Source organism: Elephantulus edwardii, unplaced genomic scaffold, assembly GCF_000299155.1.
Source record: "Elephantulus edwardii isolate Elephantulus edwardi_28Jun2011 unplaced genomic scaffold, EleEdw1.0 scaffold00036, whole genome shotgun sequence".
Taxonomy (NCBI): Eukaryota; Metazoa; Chordata; class Mammalia; order Macroscelidea; family Macroscelididae; genus Elephantulus; species Elephantulus edwardii.
Window position 1 is genome coordinate 17,877,498 of NW_006399786.1, and position 5,953 is coordinate 17,883,450.

Sequence of the window (5,953 nt, forward strand, 5' to 3'; positions counted from 1 at the left end):
TATGAAGTGCTGTGAATTTGGAGGCAAAGATGGAGTCATCACTTCAAATGAGAGCAAGAGGATTGATTCTACTGGCATGAATGATTCAAGGAAATAGGAGTTCAGTGTCCCAGCTTCTGATTATCTGTCCACATGTTCTCATTCCAAATTAGGATTAATTGCTTCCTAACTGATGCCCTAATTTTAATGTCAGAGATCATTCAAGGTTGAGAATTCAATTGATATTGTAATTCAACCATTCTTACAGTAACACTCTGCATTTAGTTTTTTGGCCAGATCAATCCTGTTATCTAACTTTCTTTAACTTTTAGCGAAGAAATGGCAACATTCTTCTACAATATATATTGTTTGAACCTCTCTTTGTTACTGGAGAGGCAGAGTTCTCAGTGCCTTTAGGAACAGCAAGACCCAAGAACCAATTCAGAAAGCTCATCTTCATAATTTTGATTTCATAGAACAACTTTTGGTTAAAAAAAAAAGTCTTAAGCTGAATTCACTAGAGGAGCAATACCAGTGAAGCTTTGATATATAAATGTATGCCAAAGACATTCATTCCAAGGAAACAGCTCACACAGTTGCAGAGTCTGGTAAATACCAAATCTATGGGTCAGATATCAGCCTGGTGGCTTCTCCTGACTCGCATGGTTCCAGGTGCTGATGTACCCAAAATTAGCAGGTCAGATGGAACCTTGTTAGCTTGCATACCAAGAACTAGAGGTCAGAGTATAATGAATTGAACATAGAATCAAGAGAGAACATGTTTTTTCCAGAACATCCAAATACATTGGATGTAAGTTACACCTTCAAGGAAACTCTTTTTTTTTCAAGTGTTTGGCTGCTCACATCAAATCTCAAATGGAGGATAATTAGATCATATTTGGCAGACCATTGAGAATCATAACCTCGCCAAGTTTACACATAACTGTAACTGTCACAGGTCACTTTAAATCCCAGCTCTCAGTTGTCTACTGATATTATCTGGAGCTCCAAAGTGACCTGGACATCTGTCTTCCTGGTAAATGGTCTGGCATTTTGTTGGCTGATGTTATGAATTGAATTGTGTCACTCTAAAGTGTGTTGTAAACCCTAACTCTGATACCTATAGTTATAGTGACAAATTTGAATGTGTTTTCTATGTTATGTTATAGAGGTATTACTAGTGTGTAATGTGTCTTATTATAAGCACTTTTGAAATAGGAGAAAAGCAGACTGTGGCAAGCAAGTAGAGATAGAGGAAGATGCCAAGCCATGTGGGAATCACAAACAAACAGAAGATGAGAAAAAATAAAGACCTACCAAGGAGGAGTGGGAGAGGAGAGGAGAGGAGAGGAGAGGAGAGGAGAGGAAAGAAACAGATAGATAGAGAGGAGACAGAGAAAAATGACCACTAGAGTCCTTGCCATTAATTCAGACTTCTAAACTGTGAAAAAATAAGCTTTGCTTGTTAAAGTCACTCACAAATAATATTTCTGTTATACCTTCACTAAATAACATGCATACTTTGCCAGTGATTTTCATCTCCTTCACTGTGTTTGACTTTGTTATTACATCTATGGATTTCAGATCCTATACATCTAGGATGCGCTAATAATATTTAAATACTTAGCAGTATTTATCTGATGCCAGCTACTACTCAGCTGACTTATCTCCACTACACTGACCCCTGGTCATTTCTCCTGACTAGGAGGACATTTTTTTATTCCACACTTGGCCTGGTAGAGTCTACTAGGGTCTCTTTCAACAAAGCTCTTAATTTCTATTCTTGACCATTTTATGGCATTCACACTTTTGAATCTTTTGAGTGAGGGGCTAATTCTTTCTGGGCTGCCATCAAATTAAGAAATCTTCTGTGCTCACAAGCACACAGAGTTCTTGCATGCTATTGGGTCACTGCCTTGCAATTCTCTTTGTTTCTTGGGGACTTAACGCTTCTGAGTTGTGAGTGATGACCGCACCTCTAGTTGTGTGTCAAACCTACTCCTTTCTTTGAGTACCAACCATTCAATCTCTTCAGACCATTTCTTTCTCCTGTCATTTGGCTTTCTTCTCACTGGAACGACTGCAAGTAAGTCAGCCCTCAAATCCCTTCTGGTCGGGACAGTTGCCAGTGTCTGACTCTGCTGTTTCATCATGGAAGGCGACAATGGGGTTGGTCATGTCATCGGATCTACAAATCACATATAGCTGATGCCTCACAGTCAGATACAATATTGTTTCCTCTGCCCTCCCTACAAGCAAGTGGTCAGAGCCATAATTACTCCTGGTGGCAGGTGGCAGGTCTACATCACATCTTGACATTCGCTTTTAGCGATTTTTTTTTATAGCTGCCAGTGTGCTCAGTCAAATACCTGTCTGTCATCACAATCAGACAGGTCTTAATGTCTCTGCATTACAGAGGAGGACCTTGGCTTCTTTCCAGCACGTTTATTATGGTCCCAGCATAGCATTTTATCACACATTCCTTCCGCATAGTCTCCTCTTCACCACCACGGAAATCTTCCAAGTTGGCAGCTTTAGTGTCTACTGCCATTAATCTTCACTAGGCTGGGATCACGGGGCAAAGGATGATTTATTGCAATTACCTGTTATAGTGCAGAGCTCAGGTGAGCCGGGCTCAGATGCATTTACTGGGCTTGCTTCCATTCTTCCCTAGCCAAGGAGTAAAACGTGTCTGCTTTGTTTCTATGTATATCTGCACTTATTTATCCCATCAAATGTTCGTTAATTAACAGGGAAGTGGAGAAATAGATTTAGATAGCATTAGGGCGATGCATAGACATGGTGAAGCCTGGCTGTTCAAAGCTGGAACTGACACTGGTACTTAACATCAATATCATTTCTTTGTTGTTTTGGCTGTTTTAAGAATCATCCAAAGAAAATTCTAAATTGCACTTACCTGACACTTTCTGCACCATCTGTTTCAGGTGATTAAAATCAATCTGCACAGAGTGCTGTGTTTCATTTCCAGTTTCTTGCTTCTGGATGGCAGGGGGCAGTGCATGAAGTGCGGATAATGGGAGCTTGAGTTCTGCTGGTGAGGAAGAAAGGGTGGGGGTGGGAGAAAAGGAAGGAAGAAGGCTCCAAGGTAAGCTCATTGCATTAGAAAGGGTGTGTTCCTACAAAGACCAATTGTTTCCCCATTACCAGCTCTGATGCTAGCTTTCTGTTCACTCAAAGCACCAGTGCTCTCCTGAGTTGGCCTGGTGGGAATGAGATAATTTTCAGGATAAATTAATGAAATTAAAAAGCATTTTACTCTTGTATTATATTTGTACTTATTTTTCAAGTTAGATATAATCTGTATGAGGCAATATTTGATGGCTTTTTATGGACAATAATCTTTATTTTATTGGACAAAGGTGATTTCACAAAATGATCCATAAAGCATAAAACCACAATAAAAAAACCTAGATGAGTTAACTCTAACTCAGGATGGCTGCCTATCTGTCAGGGTAAAGCTGTCTTTCCTAGAGTCTTTAATGGCTGATTGTTCAGATATGTCAGTGTTTTCTTCCTAGGCAGCATAAAGGAGACTTGAGCTCCCAAACTTTTGATTATTGGCTAAGTACACTAACCATTTTCACCACCCAGACTCTTAAGTTCTAATGATTCCAATAGAAGGCAAGGCTATATTTGTGGCTTCCTAAGGGTAGATGCAGGTCCCTTCAAAAGAGAATGGGAGTAATGCAGAGTCACTATTAGACAAAAAAAATTGGTTGATGTGGAACCATTTCAGGAAGTAACATATGATCAAGTACTAAATGGTAATGAAAGAAAAAGTTCAAGCGGCACTGAAAGCATTGCTGTTGTTGTTAGGTGCCGTCGAGTCGCTTGCGACTCATAGCGACCCTATGTACAACAGCCCTAGATTCGGCTCTGTCCTGTGCCAATCACACTGTCTCTGACACTCCCATCCCGATTACTGTAGTCACTGAATCAGTCCACCTCATAGAGGGCCTTCCCCTCCTGCGCTGTCCCTCCACCCTCCCAAGCATGATGTCCAAGGACCGGTCTCTCCTCACAACATGTCCAAAGTATGTTAGACAAAGCCCAGAATCCTTGCCTCCAAGGAGCCACCTGGTTTAACCCTTTCCAGTTTTGTTTTCCTAGCAGTCCATGGTACCCTCAATACTCTTCTCCAGCACCACAGCTCAAAGGCATCAATTCTCCTTCTATCCTCCTTGGTCATTGTCCCACTCTCTGATGCATAACAAGCGATTGCAAAGACCATGGTCTGTAACAGACGCACCTTACTTTCCAGAGAGATACCATTGTTCTTCAGTACTTTAGAGAGGTCCCTAACAGCAGACTTTCCCATGGCAATATGCCTTTTAATTTTCTGGCTACTGGGTCCAAGAATGTTGACTGTGAAGCCAAGCAAACTAAAGCTGTGTACAATCTCAATCTCTTCACCATCCATCCTGATGCTGCCAATTGGCCCAGTGGTGAGAATCTTTGTCTTCTTGACATTGAGCCTCAGTCCATATTGGAGGCTACAGTCCTTGACCCTCTGCAGCATGTGCTTCAGGTCCTCTTCAGTTTCAGCAAGCAGGGTTGTGTCATCTGCGTAACGCAGATTGTTGATAGATCTTCCACCAATCTTGACCCCAATTTCTCCTCATAGAGCCCAGCCTCCTGGATAGTCTGTTCTGCATACAGGTTGAAAAGGTATGGAGACAGAAAAAAAAAAGCCTCAGGAATTGATGGTCAACTAACATGTTCCAACCAGTGGGCAATAATGGATATAGTCACTAGTCTATGCCACGCAAGAGAGTGAAAGACAGCTACCTGGCCTATTTACTGGAAGAGACTCATGTTTGTTTCCATTTCCAAAAAAGGTGATCTAAGAGACTGGATATTATTAAAAAAATCATGAATACTACCTGCACATAAAATCTTGCTGAAGATTAAAAAAATGACTAGAGCAGGTACACCAACAGGGAACTGTCAGAAATTTAAGCAGGATTTTGAACAGATGATGTTATTGAGAGTTATCATTGTTGATGTCAGAAACATCTTAACAGAAAACAGAGAATACCAGAAAAATACTTACAAGTCTTTTATTGGTTGTACAATAAAAATATGGGACTGGAGAACATTACACTGAGTAAACTAACTAAGTTCCATAAAGATAAATACTGCATAAAACAGTTATTGTAGAATGAGTATAAGGATCCAGGAGGGGTGGGAGAGCACGTGAGAGGCTAGAAGCAGAGGGATGTGGATGTACCGGGGGACGGAGGGAATAATCATTGGGTTGTACAATTTGATGGGTTGGGGGGGTGGGTGAGGGAAATTGAAAGAATTTGTTCAAATTTGTATTTGAATTTTGTAAATAAACTAGTAGAAAAATAAAAATAAAGTGCTTATTAGAGTAAAAAAAATATATATAATATTTGTGTGGATCATAACAAATTATGGCTAACATTGAGAAGAATGGAAATCTCAGAACACTTAATTGTGCTCATGTGAAACTTATACCCAGACCAAGAAGGTATTGTCCAAATAGAACAAGAGAACACTGAATGGCTTAGACTCAAAGAAAATGTTTGTCAGGCTTTTATCCTTTCTCCATACCTACCCAGAATTTATGGCAAGCAAAAAAATTGAGAAGCTGGACTATATGAAGAGGATGTGACATTAGGATTGGAGGAAGACTCATCAAGAACCTTCATTATCTGTTGTTGTAGTTGTTGTTATGTGCCATTGAGTCGTTTGCGACTCATAGCAACCCTATGTACAAGAGCTCTAAACGCTGTTCTATCCTGTGCCAACCTAGCCATTTCAAATGCACTTGTTCCCACCTCTCCAGTCACAGAATTGATCCATCTCATCGAAGGTCTTCCTCTCCTTTACCGCCCCTCCACTCTGCCAAACATGATGTCCCTCTCCAAGGACCAGTCCCTCCTTGCAACATGCCCCAAATGTGTCAGACGAAGCTTCAGAATCCTTG